General features: G+C 38.1%; 1 protein-coding gene across 6 annotated transcripts in view; it reads right to left on the reverse strand.

Moving 5' to 3' along the window:
- LOC134224943 (zwei Ig domain protein zig-8-like) overlaps positions 1-21,901 on the reverse strand; it is a 951,761-nt gene that overhangs the window by 748,013 nt on the left and 181,847 nt on the right. For all 6 annotated transcript variants that reach the window (XM_062704593.1, XM_062704592.1, XM_062704595.1 and 3 more), the window contains one exon: positions 10,584-10,625. The gene's annotated coding sequence lies outside the window, so the exon portion shown is untranslated. The remainder of the gene's footprint in view (positions 1-10,583; positions 10,626-21,901) is intronic.

Genomic DNA, 21,901 nt, shown 5'->3' on the forward strand with positions numbered 1-21,901 from the left:
AATTGCTATGCCTCGCTGTGCCCGGGTTCACATTAATAAGTGGTTCGACCTCAAGGGCTTTTGTAGAGTAGATTTGTGTGCTACCCACCCCACTGAGAATGCGCAACTCAAAATTCGAAATAATTTGTTCATAACTCTATCACGCGCGAATATCATTGAAATATATCTCCCTTTATTTCAGCAATTGAAACCAATTTTCTTGCTCACGACCCATCGCATCGCGTATTCATTAGTCGAATTAGTTACTGGAAGCAGTCCTTTCTTTATACCAAATAAATGCCAAATAAAAAGATTTAGCAATATGAATTGTAACATAAAGTACGAAAAGATCAAACACCTATCATTTACAATTTAAAAACATACGTGATGAACTTATTGTAAACATAAAAAATCACGATAATAAAGATCAAAAAAAATTAAAAACTTGCGTAGGGAGCAGAAAATATGTAAATAAAATGAAATTGACGTTTAACAAAACCAGTTAAGGTTAAAATTTTCTCTCAAATTATGTTTCCTCCAACATCGACCATGGAAAAGTTCACTGTTCGAAAGTTCAGATTGGCGAACCATTTCATTCTTGAAATTTCACAGTTAAATGCAACTTCTCATCGGAATTCGAAAGTACTCCGGGGTTTTGTTGGAATTGCTTTTCCAAGGACATTCCACGAAACCAATTTAAGTTTACGTTTCATTCCAAAGATGTTATGAAAAGAAACGTTCGAGAAATGAATTTATGCAAAACTCTTTGCAGAATTCGAAATTGTCGTAGCAAGGGAAATTGAAGCATGAATGTTTTAAAGGCGTAACACTGAAGCGGAACCGTCATCGGATAGCTAGGCGCTTTAATTGTTGCGTATAAATTTGGCGCAATACGAGTTGGAATTGAGATAACGATCGAGAAACGACCCAGTGAACTAATGAAAACACGCATTATACTTGTTTGCACCCCCAACCCCCAATGGTTTGGAATAAGATTTAGAAAGGTATGGAAGCGGACAATCAAAGTGCGCCCATCAGCTTCAATGTGAACCGAGCACTGGTGGGCCACACGGTTTAGCACCTTCCCACAGCGATGACGGCGGTGGTCCTTTGTGTCCCTTCCAACCTGGGCTCTGTCTTATCAGATGTTGGATGCTTTAAAATGCCCGCCGCAAAATGGGCACCTTTCGAGTGCCGTTCACAAAATATGCAACGTTTGGAAGGGTGTGCCACAGCCGTACAATCCCATATGACAACATTTCGTTCAAAGAGGAAACGTGCTTGCAGTTGTCAAATTTTAAATTATTTTAAATTATGCAATTAATGGATGACACAATTTCTTTGGTCTATTTGTTGGAAAGCACCAATTCAATCCTGTGGGTGGGAAACTAGTGACACATTCCTGATGGATGTTTCCCATGGTGTGGGGTCCAATAGTGGACTGCCACCGGAAAGAGCACGAAGAGTTTGGAAGCTGTGGAGCAAAATTTGGTGAAGGGACGCTTGTTTGTGGCGATAGACGGTTTTCACCGGACTCACTTCCCGGCGACCCTGGCTTTGTTTGTCAAGTTCGGTTTCAGCCGGGTAAGGATGGAAAATTCTCGCCTCTGGACCGGAATCATTAATTGATGGGGACGCTTTATTGCCAATTTCGAAGATTTTCAGTTCGCTGGGAACATGTTATCTGAAAAATTTACTGGCATTGGAAGACAGGGTTGACTTTATCTTCTTTATTGTTTCCGGCACAATGCGGTCTACACAGTAGTTATTGCGGAATATCCAACATTTTCTAGGAAAACATGTTATTCATGTTAATAGTTACTAGTAAGGGTATGCGATAAAACACTTTTGACGTAAACTACGTCTAAGGGGAAGACTCGGGTACAGGGTGTAAAATGAAAATTTCAAAATTGGGGACCGTCACGAAATCATGTAAGATTTGTAACATTAATAGGTCCTTTATCTTTCAATGGATTTTAAAAATTTATATATCAATCGATTCACAAATTCTCCACCAATCTGCCAGTAGTATTGAAACTATTGAGTACCAACGTTAAACTATTGAAAATTTTAGTTCTTTCATGCATCATGCATCTCCTATGCAGCGCATTCCAATCCTTGGGAATTGCCTACTTTTAGGGTATTGTGAATTGTTTAACTGTGGTGTATGAATGGGGTGGCCCAGCTGCTAGACAGTACAGGGTCCCAACTTCCTCGCGGAGTGGGAGATGCTGCTAAAGCTGGGTAGTACGTGTCGGTGAGATAGTTCCTTCTCTTCTGTATAGAGTGGAATAATTGGTTCAGTGTTCTATATTTGGTTTTACGTAGTTTACGTCGACTATCGTGTCTTGTATACAACACCAACATTTTTTCTAACAAAACTAAACGAAATTTAAAATGTCTTTGTTGATTCGAAGCGAAACGAAATGAAATATAGATTTACTTTTGAGACTTCGAAATGATGCGAAATCAAGGTCCATTTAATTCTAAATTTTATGAAACGAAACAAAATTTATTTTTTTACGCGCAATTTTATTGAATTAATTTTACAAAATTACATGTACGCAATTCTGATTTCATTTGTTCAAAGTCAAATAACTGATTTTTGACCAATAGAGTTATTGTAACAGAAGAAGCAATCTGTGATAAATCGCCACGTTCCGGTTTATATACCATAGCCGATAAGGCAATATCCCAGCATTTGTGCTGCTTTCAAATGAATTCATCGTGCAATGTGTGCTTCCGAATCTCATCACTTTTATATAAGTTCAGCTTTATATCGGTATAAATATAAAAATATAGAAATTTCGGGATTTTTTTATATTCTGATCCAAATTCTGTTGAAAACCTTATTACACTTGAGAATTATGTGATTATGCTCAAGCATACTTCATATTGACTTATCAGCGTGACAACCGTCTAAGACAAGTTTAGTACTCTCCATTTAATTCCACTACGTTTTGTTATCTTTGCAGATACGTATTTCGACCGCAGCTGTGTGGTCGTCTTCAGTGTCAGAGACCTCTGCATCTCCACGATTGTCTTGTGATAGGATATAGTTTTTTCTTGCTCGATGGCTACTCTTATTACCGGCCGCGCAATGCAGAACACAATATTTCGGCAGATCGCGCGATCGTTCTGCTGTCCGAAACAAGAGAAAACTCGCACTGAACTGATTAACCAGCCGCAGCCGCACATTCTCATGTGGTTAAACGTGGTTTGAGCCCTAAGAGGTGAAGAAGGCGGCCTTTAATAAGAAAAAGGCTTGCTCTGTGTGGCATCTCAATAACTATTACTACCTTTAGTTGGGTAACCAGCAGTGTGCGTGTAGTGTGTATGAAGAGTGAGAATAATAAACATATCGATAATGTTGAGCTGACAAACGGTGTTTCTGCTATTCATAAATTCCTGGATATCACATTGGTGATCCTAGCCAGAATAAGGTAATTTATAATGTGTAACTGTTTAATCTTAACGACATAATATGTACTACTCTTGTTGAAGCGTAGTACATATTATGTCTACGCTTGTCGGCGTAGAGGACCATGACCAACAAGGATTGAGTCGGGAAAAGCCCATGACCGAGCAGAGGATCAACGTTGAGTCGGTGAACGACCATGACCAACGATCCCAAAGTTACTTACTAATTTTATATATCACATTGTATCTCAATAAACGAAGGTTGCAGTTGTCACATAGCCGACGGATCATTAAATAGATTGGTTGTTGGCAGAAGGAACTATGTCCAAGGGCTTGACGATCCATCCCTAGACCATCTGCGAGTTGTGGGGTTTGCCTAGGATCTTCCTCTTCTTATTGCCATTACATTCCCACACTGGGACAGAGTCGCCTCGCAGCTTAGTGTTCATTACGCACTTCCACAGTTATTAACTGCGAGGTTTCTAAGCCAAGTTACCGTTTTTGCATTCGTATATCATGAGGCTAACACGATGATACTTTTATGCCCAGGGAAGTCGAGACAATTTCCAATCCGAAAATTGCCTAGACCGGCACCGGGAATCGAACTCAGCCACCCTCAGCATGGTCTTGTTTTGTAGCCGCGCGTCTTACCGCACGGCTAAGGAGGGCTTGCCTAGGATGTGGTAGGGATTGACAGTGGGCCCTCTTTAACTCTTATAAAAAGCTGCATGTATCCGCAAGCAGGCCCCACCAAAACGACCGTGTCCCGCTCAAATTGCACAAGCGACGGTCCTCCGACGAGATAGGAGGTTTGCGCAGCCCCAATAAGTCACCTGGAAGACCTTTTTTTTAATTATTTTTTAAACTAATTTTATTTGCTAATTATCTAATACATGCATTCATCTCTTAGGTGTTCCGTGGTTTTTTAACACTATCATCTTTATTTGTTACATTTTTAGTTATTATTAATACATTTCAATTGCCTCTTCAGGCAGTTAGAATATTTCCTCTGGTTGAATTGAACCATGTAGGAATTATAATGTTTTAAACTTAAACTAAACTTAACCTAATTTATACTAAGGAGCTAATCGTGGCAATAGAAGATTGCAACGATTTTTGTCTAAAATTAGAAATTATTTTGTTGGACATTTGTTGCAATGTCTCAATATTAGAAATTCTATGAAGTTCATTGGTACTATACCACGGAGGCAACTTCAGAATCATTTTCAAAATTTTAGTTTTGAATCCTCTGAAGTGCCTTCTTTCTGGTATTGCAGCAACTAGCCCATATTGGCACAGCATACTGGCTAGTCTAAAAATTTGTTCGTTAATCAAAAGTTTATTCTTAAAACAAAGTTTTGAATTTCTGTTTATAAGTGAATATAGACACTTAATATATTTGTTACATTTGGCTTGAAGGCCTTCAATGTGATTTTTGAAAGTTAATTTTTGATCTAGCAGAAGTCCTAAATATTTAGCTTCGCTAGACCAATTAATTGGAACCCCATTCATAGTGACAATATGTCTGCTAGAAGGTTTCAAATAAGAAGCTCTCAGCTTATGTGGGAAAATTATAAGCTGAGTTTTGGAAGCATTCGGGGAAATTTTCCATTTTTGCAAGTAAGTGGAGAAAATATCCAAACTTTTTTGCAATCAACTACAAATGACACGAAGGTGGCATCTGCAAACAAAGATTTTTGACAACCTGGTTGTAAATCAGGTAAGTCAGAAGTAAAAATATTATACAATATGGGCCCCAGTATGCTGCCTTGGGGAACACCAGCTCTTGCAGGTAATCTATCAGATTTAGAATTCTGAGAGCGATCTGATAAATAATTTTGGATCAGTTTAATAATGTACAGAGGAAATTTAAAATTAATGAATTTTACAATCAAACCTTCATGCCAAACACTGTCAAATGCTTTCTCTATATCGAGAAAAGCAACTCCAGTCGAATATCCTTCAGATTTGTTGAGCCGAATTAAATTCGTTACTCTTAATAACTGATGCCATTGGCGAAAACCAAATTGCTCATCATCAAAAATAGAATTGTCATTAATATGAACCATCATTCTATTTAAAATAATCTTTTCAAAAAGTTTGCTTATTGAAGAAAGCAAACTGATTGGGCGATAATTAGAAGCCTCAGCTGGATTTTTGTCCGGCTTCAAAATAGGAACAACTTTGGCGTTTTTCCATTTATTTGGAAAGTATGCCAATTGAAAACATTTGTTAAATAAATTAACCAAAAAGGATAAAGAGCTCTCAGGAAGTTTTTTGATAAGTATGTAGAAAATACGTTCGTCACCCGGGGCTTTCATATTTTTAAATATCTAGTATTAGATCTCACTTCATCCAAATTAGTTCCCAACGAAGGGTCAAAAACATTCTCTTGATTGAGGATGTCTTCGAAGCTCCGTGTAACCTGATCCTCAATTGGACTAGTGAGACCTAGAATAAGAATATGGGCACTCTCGATCTGCTGAGCAAGTTTTTGAGCCTTTTCGCCATTTGTTAATAAAATTTTATTTCCCTCTTTAAGCGCTTTAATTCGCTTTTGAGGTTTTTTGACCCTTCCTTCGGAAGTGTCTATAATTTCACTTTGTATGCGTTACGCAGGTGTGTTACGTATTGATCTATCAAGAAATCTCGTGAATTATTAAATAAAATGTATGGTATTTTAAACAAATACACTTTGACATTGAAAATATAATCATAACAAATAATATGACATGGAATTATGCCTATTTTTCTGATTTGTTTCAAAGAAACAAATGATTTTAATTTAGGAACATATAGAAGCATGTACAAAAAAATCTTCTCAGAAAAGCAAAAAACGTAAAAATTGAAAGGGATTTCAAAAATTTCTTCAGTGGAAGCTAGATAGCAAATGTGAGCATGTTTTGAGACACTAATAGATCACTTGTATGCATGTATGTGTGCGTATGTGTGAAAGTTCTGAAATTTACTACCATAAAAATCTCGCTCATTTTTAAGGTATTGAAAAAGTTTAGTTTTACCAAATTAGGCATCCATAAGGCGAAATATATGTTATTATTGAACGCTATTGAGTTTCGCTCAGATCAATGACTGATTTAGTTAGTTCTGGATTAATTAATATCGAGGTCTCTGGAAATTAACAGTACAATATATTAAACCACCGTTACGATAGTTACTAACCATGTCACAATAGTTATTCAATCCGACGAGCGCCTTATAGATAGGCAGCATGAAGCACAGTACGTTATCATTCGTTAAGTTGTCATTCAACCCATGACATCCGCCTTTGGGTAGGCAATTATTTTGTCAGCTTCACGGTAAATCACCGTGGGAAGCTGAGTAGTTTTATCTCGGTTTAAATACTGGAGTCCGGAAAAAAATCCTTATAACTAAAGCCCCAAACGCAATACAACGGAACGGCGACGGAAACGGAAAATTTGACAGTTAGCCCATATATGTTCTGTCAAATTTGCCGTTTCCGTTCCGTTGTATTGCGTTTGGGGCCTAAGGAAGGGTCAAAATCTCACTGTAGGTGGATTAATCTGGGTTTTTAAAGAATTTTCGTTAGTTTTTAAAAGGGTTTCTGGGATCCAACTTCGAGACATTATTCTCAAAGTTGGTATTTCTCAGCATAGCGAAACGTTTTTTTATTTTCATTTTGCAAATCACGCCAAATAACTTTCAACGTGGGATCGCGAGTTCTTTGGTATTGCCTTCGCCTCACATTTTTAAGACGGATCAGTAGCTGAAGATCGTCGTCAATAATAATGGAGTTGAATTTAATTTCACATTTAGGAATAGGACAGGGCCAAAGGTGCTGGTTGAAAGAGATGGCGCCACAACATTTGTAGTAAAATGAATTTTCTTGTATGGACAAATCACCCGTTCTCACTAACTAAGCATCACAGCGATATGTGACCTAGGTAGAAAAGCTACAAATTTTTTTCTGATTTTTTATGCCCTTATTGCATTTTGCAACTTTAAATAATAACTGAGATCTGATTACCGCTCCATACTAAACTCAAGCGGTTTACTACAAATTTCTTTATGACTGCTCTCCACCTAGAGTGTACAAAAGTAACATTCAAAACTTACGCCATTCAACAACAGTTGTCACTGCTGTATATACAAATTTACATTGATATAAATACGCAGCATCGCCACCTCTCGTTTGGTAGTGTCAATATCGCAATTTATACCAGCAGGTGTACAAGTGTTGTTGAAATGATTTGAAAGGGCCTCAAGCGGAATTTCAGCTAGAATGCCACTGGTCTCGTCCTATTGCAATGCCTCTGGCTTCGACAATTGAATATGTCAAAGATACGAACGCATTGTCAATATCACTTTTGGTATTCAAAGGAATATCAACATCAAAATTCCTTTCGATATATGTTTTATATAATTCCTAATCAGCTCTATGATAATTGAAAGTAGAGCTGATTGGATTATAAATGGCTTCTTGTGAGATTTCTAATGTCACAGGAAGGTGATTAGAGTCAAAGTCAGCATGAGTTACGAATTGGCCACACAGCTGACTTGAATCTGTTAAAACCAAATCAATTGTCGAAGGATTTCGAGTGGATGAAAAACAAGTTGGGTCATTGGGATATTGAATAGTATAGTATCCCGTAGAACAATCTTCAAATAAAATTTTGCCGTTGGAATTGCTTTGAGCATTATTCCATGAACGGTGTTTGGCATTGAAGTCACCAATTCTGAAGAATTTTGATTTGTTGCGAGTTAGAATTTGAAGATCAGCTTTCAACAAATTCTTTTGCTGCCCATTGCATTGAAAAGGCAAGTAGGCTGCAATGAAGGAAAATTGTCCAAAATTTGTTTCAAAAGAAACTCCCAATGTTTCAAAAACTTTGGTTTCGAACGAAGAAAATAATTTATGTTTGATACGTCTATTAATGACAATGGCGACCCCACCACAGGCGCTGTCAAGACGATCATTTCTGTAGATAAAATAATTTGGATCTCTTCTAATGGTTTTAAATATGGATCCTGGTTTTAAATATGTTTCAGTTATAATGGCAATATGCACATTATGAACTGATAGGAAATTGAATAATTCATCTTCCTTACCCTTTAGAGAGCGGGCATTCCAATTTAGAACTTTCACACAATTATTTAAATCCATTGAAACGGAGTTCGATAACAATTTTGTGTGTGTACTTTATACCAACCTAAACAGCTTCAGGTATGGTATTTGCTTTGAACATTGTATCAATCATGTGATGCAATTGTTCAGTTAAAAAATCAAAGTCGGAAGCAGACATGCTACCTGAATCGGCAACATGACCGTTATTTTCCTTTGGGACATGACTTCATTTTGAGAAGAGAAATTTTGTCTACCAGCAGCGATGTTTGCATACGTTCGTACATTGGAAAAATTGGAATTTACTGAAGTGCTTGCTACCCGTTGAGGAGCAGCAAAATTTGTTCGGTAATTGTGATGGGTATGAATTGCTCGACCGGTAACTTGTTTCGAATTTTGAGCATTTGTAAAATTTCTACCCGCCGAATCTGGGATCCGATTGGAATTACCCGTCATCAATTTTGCACAGGAATTCAGAACTTTTTTGCGTGAAAGGCATTCCCAGAAATTGGATTTATGATTGCCCCCACAATTTGCGCACTTTAATTTATTGGAATCTTCTCTCACAGGACAGGCGTCCTTGGCGTGAGAGGTTCCACCACAAATCATGCATCATGCATGCAGAGGTTCCACCACAAAGCATCCATGTGACAATATTTGGTTCCATGACCCCACTTTTGGCACTTACGGCACTGGGTGGGGTTTTGGAAATTTCCCCCAGGCCTGCGGAAATGTTCCCATGTAACACGGACATGGGACATAATACAGGCCTTTTCCAAGCTTTTCATATTATTTAGTTCACTTTTGTTAAAATGAACGAAATAAAATTCTTGAGAAATGTCCCTCTGGGAAGTACCAGAGTGAGATTTCTTTTTCATCTTAATTACTTGGACTGGCGCAAACCCAGATTGATCCACATAGCAATGATGATGCCTCGTAAAATGTATTGAAAAAATCGATCGCATTTTATCTATCATTGTGCATGTTTTTGCCTTAATTACTATGCATTGCCAACATTTTTGAAAAAAAAAAAAGATTTTGAATTGGGAAAAACAATGATTTTTCAATAATTCCGAAATGCAATGTCCGATCGGGCCAATTTTCAATAGCAAACAATGGGACCGCATTCCCCATCGAATGCAACTTGTTGTGAGTAATGCTAAGTCCCAAAAAGTGTGCTATAAAATTTGTACACATACACACATACACAAACAGACATCATCTCGGTTCGTCGATCGGTATATAACATAGTTCATAAAAGTTCATTTTTGGGGTAATCCTATGGCCTTTCGGTACAACTTTGTTCTACGTGAGAGGCAAAAATGCAGTCCCTAACCTCGACTCAACCGCGAGTGTTTCGGTTTCCCAAACTGACCTAGTTTTTAAGACTCAGAATAAAATTGTAAAAATGTAAAACAAAATATTTTGGCTCCGTTATGCCGTATGACGAATGAGCCTTTCAAATAAACGCAATACAAAAAAACAGAATAATCCATTTTGCGGTGATGGTGCCTTTCCCGTATGTTATAAAATGTAATAAGCACATAAGAGGGGTCAAAATTGCTCTTTAGAGAGATAGATTCAGTCAATTCCATCAATTCACTTTTATTTGCGTTCATTTGAATACATTCCAGCATGTTTTAAAAAAAAAAATCAATTTTGAAATTTTCTTCTTGGAAAAATGGGGAGAAAATAATATTTTGTAATAACTCCGGAACGCAATGGCCGATTGGACCAAATTTTAATAGCGAAAAAATAGGAAGGATTCCGCGTCGAAAACAACAAAATCGAATAAGGCTAAGTACACACATACAGACATCACCTCAATTCGTCGAGCTGAGTCGATTGGTATACAACACTATGGGTTCCCGAGTTTTCTATCAAAAGTTCGGTTTTGAAGTGATTCTTTAACCTTTACGTATAGTATACGCGAAAGGCAAAAAGACGAACAGTATTTTCTAAATATTTCTTCGAGCTATCAAAGTGCCCAGTTGATAAACTGTTCCAATGGTTGAGATGCTCATCACAATCCGTTTGATTGCTACTTATTAGCTAATAGAAATACAAATGACCTTGACGATACCTTAATCAATGCAGGATGATTGCCTCTTGTGTTCCGGTTAATCTGAAAAAAGAAAAATAGGTATCAACATTATAATATTACAAATGATAATAAAATCCATCTACAAAATGTTTATATTCTCGTTACTTGATATGTCATTCTGAATGAGCCATATGGTGTACGATGTTACAGTTATGAGGTCAAGGTAAAACATTATTTAAACTTATACTCGATCAACGCATCCTTACCGTCTGATAAATTATTTCATGACCTAATTTCGTTTGCGTAGCACAACTTTCTTGCACAAACGTCGACCAAAAGTTGAACATTCAAAACCAATGATTTCAAAGACCTCCCCGTGAAAACGGTTTCCGAATCGTCTTGGCTACGGAGGTCGATGCTAAGTACATCCATAAATTCCAACTGAAAGTCAATTCTGCTGATTGGTTGCTTCACAGTTAGACATCAATTCTGCCCCCGCCTGGCCTTCGGCTGGTGATTCCTCGGCTCAATGCCAATCTAGGACGAAGCCAGGCCCTTCTCCGATGGCTGTAAATTGTTGGGTGACCTGTTCCATGTACGCGTCAGTCGTGATTTAGAGGCGCTTTATTCATGGCTGCCGAGTACCGGTTCGCTGCTCGTTATGTATGCAAACGCACCAACAAAGTTGAGCCAATCTTGCTGCACATCGATCAATCAGGTATCGTTAAAGTTTTACCTGACGTAAATTGAATTTTCCGAAGGATTAGAGTTGCAGCTCTCGGAGTTTCTCACCTTCACGGAATGATCCCCATGTAAAACATTTTCAAACAAGGATGGGCGATATTTTATTACCTATCTAGCTAAGCCTGTGACAGGCTAAATATGTTTGTGGACAACTTTGAAGCGTCTATCACATCTCTAGAAGTTTTTTGTTTATTATTAGATTTTGTAGCCTAGAAAACTTAGTTAGCACTTTCCAAGAGTATATTTAATATCGCACAATCTTACGGGCCGAAAGGTCCCCATGCACAGCAAACATATTTCCACCTGAGCGAAACGGCGCCGATTATCCAAAAGGGAAAACTTTTCACCTAAAGTTGAACCGCAATAGAACAGCCGAGTGATGGAAGGAAACTTTTTCCGACTATTTCCTCACACCCTCGGCACTTCCGCCCGACGCCTGTGTGATGGCGGCGGCCCTGAAAGAAACTCTATTCCGCATACTAAACCAATTTTCCAAACTTTCGCCTAGAGACGAACGATAGCAGCACTCCGTGAGTGATCCGAGCATTACGAAACGTTTCTATGTGTGATTAGGCGTGCAACACAAAACATTGTTACCCCTTCTGCGGATAAGGCAGACAGGTAAACCACACCAGGTATGGAATAATAGATATATACTGGAACTCGATGAAATGTGCTCAACGATGGAAATGCTTATCATCTGCCAACCTGGAGAATTCCTTGCGTTCCGACGACTTCTTGGCCCCACACTTACAAGCACCAGCGCCACCGATCCACGTGGAAAACCTCATCGTCCCGGCTAAACGCTCCGGCATTCCGATGTCTTTGCTGTGGTCGGGAAAAATTCCCCGAAATGGGGAAACACAAAAACAAAAAGGATTCGTAATTTGCTCTATGATATATTAAATTTCTCAAGTGCTTATGATCGGTGGAATAACATCGTGCTGAATACAAATGGCTTTCGTTTTGTGTCATCATCGCTATCACCCGTCCGTGTGGTGGCTGGCTGTGGGGTCTCTGTGCCATTCGCTTGCCGGATATAGAGTTGATGACCAAGCACGGTCGTTAACATCATCATAAAGCATTAATGTGCGAAGGGGCAATTTGACATAAATGGGAAAACAGGTTGATTGATGGAAAACCGTGGAAACACGTGAAATACGTTGTGGTAGGTTCTTATGTACGACATAATTACAACGCTGTACGCAAGAGTTTGAATTTGAATGGTTTGTGTACGAAGATCCTTTTCGTTTTTCAACCTTCGGATTGTCGATAAGTTCCCTACAAACTTTTTGAAGAATGTAGCTGTGTGGTTCAGGAATGGTTCCTAACACAATAATTATAAGAAAAAAACAGGCTTAAGAACAACAAAAATTGGCAACGGAAGGATAATATAAGTTTAGGAACTGCTTTGCCAGTGTTTAGGAGTTTTTGTCAGTGTTAGTACTATCATTCTCTTTCAAAAACCATTTTTAACAGAGCATATTTAACTAAATTGGAAACATCGCCTTCCTTAATGAAATAAAATATTTTTTTAACATACAGAGGAATGTCTCCATTGAATCTACGATTTTTTTTCTGTGGGCTTCTACAAATTTGACCAGTGGTGTGACAAATTTTGAACGGCGGCGCGCTGATGCAAGAATGTCGGTGGTGGCGGCGTGCGAAGACTGTCGACGGCAGCGGCACACACCTCCAATAACAGTGCCGGATACTATTGATTTCTCACGTAAGACTACGTCTGTGTTTTTATACTGGGGTACACTTTGCGAAACTCGAAGAGCGCCGCGAAAATATGATAGACTTGGAACATTAATATTTTGGCCGTTTCTAGATGGATTTCCAATTCTGCTTTTCTCCGTAAAGCAAGTGTACGTAAAGGCTATACGTTCGTTCCAAAACAAACCTTTTATTAGATGCTTGTAGACCCAACATGTTATATACTATTCGACTCAGCTTGACGAACTGAGATGATGTCTGTCTGTGCGTGTATTGTATATGTGTGTGTAAGTATGTGTGTCAATAAACTAACTCATTATAAAGCCACTTATTGTTAACCGCAACACTTTGATGGCAACAAAATGCATTCGGCGGGGAACTCTGTCCCATTATTTCCTTTCGAAAATTAACCAGATCGCACTATGGGCTCACAAATTATGGCCAAAATATTGTTTTTATATGTACGAGAAAGGCACCAACACCGGTAGGTGGATTTATCAATGTTTTTTTCATCATTCGATCAAGGAAGAGACAACGCTTCTTCAACGCAACGTAGTCTTCCGAAAATCTCGGGTACTTATTCAAAAGGACGTATGTGATTTTGTAAACAAAGATTCAAACGTCGATTTGTCCAATCTGATGGCACTCCCACGCAAACCAACACCACCAAGAGGTAGCCGAAGGCTTCCCCTACCTGTCTGTGGTGATGTTTTGCGTGGGAGTGCTATCAGATTGGACAAATCGACGTTTGAATCTTTGTTTACAAAATCACATACGTCCTTTTGAATAAGTACCCGAGAAATATTGATTTTCAATTATCAATCATCAATTACTGTTAAATAATTTCGAAATAGGTAAACTAATCATTTCCGTTCGTACATTCCAAGCACAGACATCAAAATCGAGTAACATGTGGGTTTGGTTGCAATCCTCAGTTCGAACAGATTTTCGTGGAAAGAGAGTACAGTAGCACAGCAACGGAGGCGCCGGGAGCGGTCGCAAGGAAGTACCATCAGCATCGATGCCCAATTAACAATTAGAATTCTATTTACAAGCCGTTTAAGCCCTCTGTACACCTCCCGTGAACATGAACATGAACAAGAGGTGAGAAAGAGCGATAATTTCACAGTGAACATCGTCGTGGACAATCGAGTCTAGTTGGAAGTGTTGAATTATTGCCCACGAATGCAGGCAGCAAGTAAGTGTGCAGTAGTAAACGAAGAAAATAAAAATGAAACATATTGTCGCATATATGTATATGAATTATTTGAGTGGGTAATCTACGGAACGATGTTGATCAAGTTGTTTAATTTTAATCATCTTTTCGTTTAAATGTTCGGGAATTTGGTTATGAAAAGCCAGTAGGTACATATACTTAATGATTTCTGAATGGCAAATTTTCAACTGTGCTACCAAATATATACATTTTGCACCGTTCAAAGCTGAATTAACAAGTTCCGGTGATCAATTGACCTGAATCCAAATAATTATCTTTCGACTGGTTCGCATCAAAGGAGTTCTGGCAAAACTACCCACGGAGCATGTAATTCACATGATTCATTCTGTTCCACACATTAATACAATAATGTTCAATTATGCAATTATAGTTAAGAAAATACGAATTAACGAAAAGAGAAGTAATTTCTTCTAATTTTCTATCTAGTGACTTCTATCCCATTTGAACGATTGATTTTGACATGTACCGTCGTCGGGGGGTGAGAATGGGTCACTGTTTCAACCACTTAGAGTGCTTATAGAATAGATTGAATGTATCTGATGGCAAGAAGACTAAAATATAAGAGATCTTTTTGAACGATTTTGCTCTATGACCTCCAGACTGCCGGTGAGAGCAATGACCCATTCTCACCCCCCAGACCCATTGTCACCCCCGATGGCGGTAGTAACAAGTTTAATTTGATGAGGAGTTATTTATTTTTTTTTTTTTACTTTTGCTAGATATAATTTTTGACTTTCTCTTTTGGCTTACATTTGTTTAATACTTTTCTTCATCTTATTTTCTTTAAAATTTATTTTTCATTTGTTCGAATAGTGTTAATTAATGTTTGAATATTTGACCAGTTCGCCAATAAAAATCCCAATTTTTGCTCAAGTTTTCGTGTATAAAATTCAATTGATCACGTATCGTATATCCGTACCGTATTTAATTGTTGTGTTTACTATTGAAAGTCTTAATATGTATTCAATAATTTTTCCTGTGCTAAGATTTTGTTGATAGTTATTATCCAAGTTATGTAAATAACTCACATAAACTGTTTCAAATAAACAACTTTATTGAATTAACTCATATAGGTATACCTAATCACAAACATTCTGAATGATAATTATTATTAATATCTGTACCTCATGGATGGTCATAACGCAAAGAGCATACGAGCTTGTGTGTACCAAAAAAACAAGGCCAGACAGACAGGCAGGGTGAAAACGACAGAGAGGCAATCTACACATCTTGTTAGATTCTTCATTCTCCCTGTATTGCTGTGGTGGATATATGGCGTATATGGTGTATATATCAGAGAGGAGAGAAGCTTTCTCTGGTAAATCAGGTAAAAAAATTCCACGGAGCTCGTTCACGTTCGAATGGCAAAAGCATTCTGAAAATCTGTTCACCGTGAACGACAGAGACGATGTACAAGCATATCGAACGATTCAGTAGTAGCAAAGCAGAAAAAGTATGCCAAGCATTTATAACTAATATAGCTAAGACTTTGAATAAACAAAAGAATGGGAATGAAATTTGATTTGAAAAACTAATAAATGGATAATTTTTTAGATTAATAAATTCAGAAATAAATGAATTTATAAATTATTGAATAAAAATAAATATAATAAAATAATCAAAAATAGAATAGTAAAATAATAAAAAATATTTCATAATGAGTTTATAAAGGTATGGTAATAAATTATTAAATTACCAAATTGATAAATAAAAGTTTATAAATTTATAAATTTATAAATCAATGAAATAATAAATTAATAAATTGATGAATAAAAAAAATTGATAAATTAATCAATTAATAATTAATAAATTACTAAACTGCCGCTTCCTTGTTATGCTTTTATGAGCAGAAAATTAATAAATTAAAAAGAAATTAAAAAACTAATCACTCAAAAATCTAATATATCAACAACAAAAAATAATAAATCAATAAATTTATTTTGAAACCTAGTAAATCAGTGACTCAATAAATAAGCGAATGAACAAATTATAATTAATGAACAATAATGATGGTGTTGTAAAAAATACCCAAAAAATATATATTTTTTCCTTCATTGCACACTAGGTAATCCGCTTTCAAAAGAGGAAAAAATAATTACTTTTTTTACGGACAACTTACAGAAGAGATTAAGGGCTTATTCAAAAAGGAATTTTCCAAAGAATTTAAGAATCAAGGACGTGGAACACTTCTGTATGTAGTTATGAGGCTCGTTTTGCCCCAATGTCCCATACATCACGAGTTTACATATTTTTTGTCATTTTATCTTTAGGACATTGCTCTAAAATTGTGTTTATCTCTTGACTGTGGATCGACAGAAGGGTACTAAATATATTTTGCTGGAAAAAGTTGAAAATTTCAGCGATTTTGGTGTTTAATAAGCGTCAAAATGCATTTTATTCGAATTTTCCGGCAGCGTCAATTTGAAATCGTCGCAAAGCAAATTGTCGCCAGCAAACATGGCCATAGGATCTGTCAGATCAACTACGAACAAAATTGTTTGATTTCAAAAATCAGAATATTTCCAGAAGTTGAGTACTTTTTTTTTGCATGTTTTAATGATTTGGCTTTGCATTAACACAGATTTAAATTAAAGATATTGGCGACGATTTTAAAGGTGCATAAAAAGTGATCGACGCGATTTTTTACCAGCGAAACTGAAAATACTATTAATTTAAATGATATTTGCCAATAATATAATGAAAATAACAAAGAATCATATATTTCATTGAATGTATTGAATTATATGGGACTTTGGGGTCATACAAGTCTAGAAGCTCATTAAATATATATTGTTTTGTTTACAAAATAGGATAACTTTTTTACGGACGACAGAGGAGAATGAGAGCTTATTCAAAAGAAAATTTTCAAAGAAATTCAGTGAGTGATTTTTTATAGACGCGGGATACTACTGTATGTAGTTATTGAGCTCGTTTTACTCCAATGTCCCATAAATCAATTTTTTTTTCATATTTTCCGTCCTTTTATCTTTAAAATATTGTACTAAAATTGTGTTTTCCTTTTCATTGTGGATCCTCAAAAGCACTATACATATTTTGTTGGCAAAAGTTGAAAATTAAAGTGTTTTGGGGTAAAATAATCATCAAAGCGCATTTTTGTGAATTTATTTTTAATATAAAATAATCTTCTGAGCTTGTTGACCTCAAAAACCCCTCGAATCAATTTTTCAATGCAATATACGAGTATTTGTTATTTTCATAGTATAATTGACAAATTATCATTAAATTAATATTACTCCATCATCTATTAACTCACAATTATTGAGCTATATAATTGCATAGAGGAATTTGGGCGAAAAGGCATGAGAAAAGAATATTTCCGATCTCATCCTATCTATTGTCACATCGACTCTCAAATAATATGATAACTCTTGACTCGTTGTGCGATCGGGTATGGTTTGGAAATGTTCGGCATCGGCTCTATCGAGAAGTATTTAAAAATCGTGCTTTATCCAATAAATCACAAAACAATACTTTTGCGAAATGATTTACTTCATTAGTTATTGTTTCACAAACATTTATCAATGTCTGTACAACATTTTTGGACAATAATATCAACAATTATCTGTAAATATTTTTTTATTTTTACAGAATACATGAAAAATTCACAAAAAATGCACTTTGATGCCTATTTGACCCCTAAATCCCTTAAATTTCTAACTATTACCATATTTAGTGCACCTCTATGGATCCACAGTGAAATGATGATTTTAGAGAAATTTCCTAAAGATAAAATATAGAAAAAATATGAAAACTCGTGATATATGGAACATTGGGGCAAAACATGCTCAATATCTACATACAGAAGTGTTCCATGTCCAATGAAACAGCACTCACTGAATTTTCTTGGAAAATTCTCTTTCGAATAAGCCCTTGATTTCTTCTGTAAATCGCTCGTAAAGAAAGTTTAAACAAATTTCCTCCTTCGAAATCGGATTTTCCCATTGTGCATTGGCTCTACATTCCACTGAAACTTGGCTTACCCTCTAGAGTAATAATTTGAAAGCTGTCAATCGCATAAGTATGTATCTTGTGTGGCAAGTAAAATGGATACACTATAAACTGGAAGGGAGCCGATAATGTTTCCAACCCGCAAACATTCTAGGTCGGACCGAGAATCGAACTCGCCATTTGTGTTGGGAATCCTACGCCTTTGCTCGCAAGGCTAACTGGAGACCCGTATAAATTAATATAATTTAGTAAAAATAAAACACCAATAAAAAACCAAATCTTCCAGTCGTATTTCTTTTGTACCTAAATTAACTATTACATCAAATATAAATCATAAAATTAAAAAAAAATATGAATAAATACAATGGTTTCTAGTTAGCCTTGTCAGCAAAGGCGGAGTATTCTCGATTTTCGTTGCGGTCTAAAAGATTTTTTTCGGGTTTTCGGCCATCTCGACTCACTGGTCATAGCGTTTCTTTGTACTTGCAACATAAGACACATATCCATGCAATGGACGGGTACAGAATATAAACATCAAATAATAACTGTGGAAATGTTAATGGAATATTGAGTAAAGAAGCAGGCCAAGATTCAGTGGTAATATAGAGCCATTGAAGAGGAAGAAGAAGATGAAAAAGAATGAATTAATTTTTTTATGAATGAAGTAATCTATCTATGAAAATATAAATTTTTCAATTGAATATACGAATGATTGAAGTATTGAAATAAAAAATATTTAAAACAAAAAAAATAATATTACCAAATAATAATTAATAAAAAAGAAACACAATTCATTTATGAGAAACTACTGAGTTAGTTTCCTTCCGACCAAACCGATACGAGTGTTAAAATGAGCGACAGCGACACACAAAGCAGGAACCCACCGAAACCGATTCAACGAGAACAGTAAACACCCTCGGACCTCGGTCGGTGTGAACTCCCAATCCGAATCAATCTATTCTCCTTGTATTTTTGAATTCACCACAGTTCCACGTTCATGTTCACCGTCGCGTTTACACTTGCGATGAGTTCACCACAGATACGATTTCACGATGATTTCACAGGCATGACCGTGGAATGCTCATAAATCTGATATTATTGATGTTTTTCATGTTTTTATGCATCTCACTATTAAATGCAGCATCTGCCTTTCATTTGAACATGATTCCCTCACGATTTGAGTATGTATCAAGAAGTTATTATCGAAAAACAGTTTGTTCACGTTCACGTTCACGGGAGGTGTAAAATGCGCTTTACATGTATTCAAGTTTTATCATAGCTTTATAAAGGCGTCCTATAATCTGTGTGGTTTCATAATAGGTTTGGTCCAGTTAAAGTTATCTCAGTGCTTCGTTTCCCTATCACAGTTTTAAGTGATTCTTCGGGTCCACCACAAGCTAATGGGCCAAACACAATGGATGCGTTTGCGTGCGTTTTGACAGTTTTCCCATGGGAACTGTCAAAACGCATGCAAACGTATCTAATGTGTTTGGCCCTTAAGTATTGGTCATCGTTGCGTTCACACTCGCATTCCCTGTTTTCTGAACGTAGTATAAGTTTAGTAGCGTTAGTTGTAGTACAAAACTGCATAAAATAGAAAATATAGGGTAAATGATGTATTTTGGACATCTGAATATATTTTGGAATTTTGGTTATATTTTACGTGTTTTTCGACTTAGCTTTCGTTAAATAAGAAAAAATCATGTGTCTCTTTGGCCTCTTTCATAATCACATTTATAACCACATTTATGTAACAAAATAAACAAAATATAGCCAAAAACTCCAAAATAGTATCGTTACCCTAATAGACCACAAAGGGGTTCGCTTGCAAATGCACAACCTACCCTAAATTATCTTGCCGATCAGCGCTACATATGACATTTCCGAAACACATCCACCTACGAAATGGTGAGTTGGCATCTGGGAAGGAGCGACCTACACAGCTCTGGAACTCACAAGTTCCAATCTCACGCTTCCACGGGTCTTCCGATGACAATCGACCGCCAGCTAAGAGTTTTATACTTAGCTGGCAGTGCAGCCTGGGCACTGTTGTCCTTCTCACATCAGCTAGAGTGAGTGGGTGCGACTAAGGAGACCATTGTCCCAAACCCCTAATCCCAAGGCGTTAAGCGACCCGAGGGGATGCATGGCCAGGGGGTGAAATAATGAGCTAGGCCTTTAAAGGAGCCTGTGGGGTACCTGGGCACCCTCCACAGTAATTGTCCCTTACCGCGTCATGCTGGGCTCTGGCGTGGTGGACCTCTTTTCCCGAGCAACTCGTGGGACCAAAATGGAAAACCAAGTCAATCCTTCAATTAGTGGTAGTAGTGTAGGCAACAACCCCTTCGCAAGAGATGGGTTGTTCAGGTCTCCGCCTAGGAGGCAACAGGCAATAGTCGGCAGCTCGGTGCACAGCGCTAGCGTGGGTCACTTAACCTTCTCCTCGGCTATGCCGGTAGAGGTTATCGTCGGCCCATGGCTTGTGAAGGCGATGTACCGCAAACGTGATGGGCTGCCGGCCTTCGAGGTGGCGACGGAACAGCTGGACGCCATCATCGACTTTGCGTCATCGAAGCATAATATCAGTAAGGACCTCAAGAGGAGCTTGTTAAAACTTCGAAAGTCGATGTTGGACGCCAAGCTGGAGAGAGCGGTCGGGACAGCCAAGTGTAAACCCGTGAAATCCGTGGAGTCGAGGTCTACCCAGACTGAGGCCCAAGGATTCGCGGACTCGGGCAAGGTCGAATCGACCGAGGGCGTGCCAGCGAAGACGGTGGTGCCAAAGTCTACCCAGACTGAGGCTCAAATATTCGCGGGCACGTCGGGGGTGACTGCTCCAACGGAGCTCCCTGGGGGCCGCTCCAAAACGCAGAGGGTTACTACCCCGAACAAGGGCAGTGGGCGGGGAAGCTGAACCTCGGCCAGGTACCTCCAAAACCGGGGGAAGAAGGACCTGGAAAGGTCCGTCCACCCAGGAAAGACGGTGGTAAGGGGTTACGGCAGGCTGAGAGCTCTCAGCCGCACCAGACCAGGGAAATAGAGGGGGATGACGCCTCCTGGACTCTGGTCAAGAACAAGAGGAAACCGAAGACGTCAAGGGCCGAAAAGAAGACCCAGGCGAATGAGGGTAGCAAGAAGTCTAGGGTAGGCGCCTAATCATCAAAACGAGGCTAAGTACTCGGACGTCTTGAAGGCGATGAAGAGTGACGTCAAGCTCGATGATCTCGGCGTCGACGTACGTCGAATAAGACGTACCCGGATGGGCGAGTTGATCCTCGAGCTGAAGCATGGCGTCTCGCAAAAGGGTGCCGCCTACAAGAAGTTGGCGGAGGAAGTTCTAGGCGAGATGGTCAAGGTGAGGGCACTCACGACGGAGGTGAATCTAAGGGTTAAAGACCTGGACGAGATCACCGAAGTCAAAGAGCTCGTCACAGCATTGCGGCGACAGTGTGAAGTGGAGAAGCCCACCGCAGCCGTTCGGCTACGGAAAGGTCCGGCAGGTACGCAGGTAGCATTGGTTCGGCTATCTGCAGCGGACGCCTCCAAGGTAGTCAAGTTAAGGAACGTCAAGGTGGGATGGTCGGTATGCCCTGTGGGCATATACGAGCAACCCGAAGTTTGCTTCAAGTGCCTGGAACCGGGGCACAAGCAATGGGCCTGCAAAGGCCCTGACAGAAGCAATATCTCT

This window comes from Armigeres subalbatus, chromosome 3 (genome assembly GCF_024139115.2).
Source record: "Armigeres subalbatus isolate Guangzhou_Male chromosome 3, GZ_Asu_2, whole genome shotgun sequence".
Taxonomy (NCBI): Eukaryota; Metazoa; Arthropoda; class Insecta; order Diptera; family Culicidae; genus Armigeres; species Armigeres subalbatus.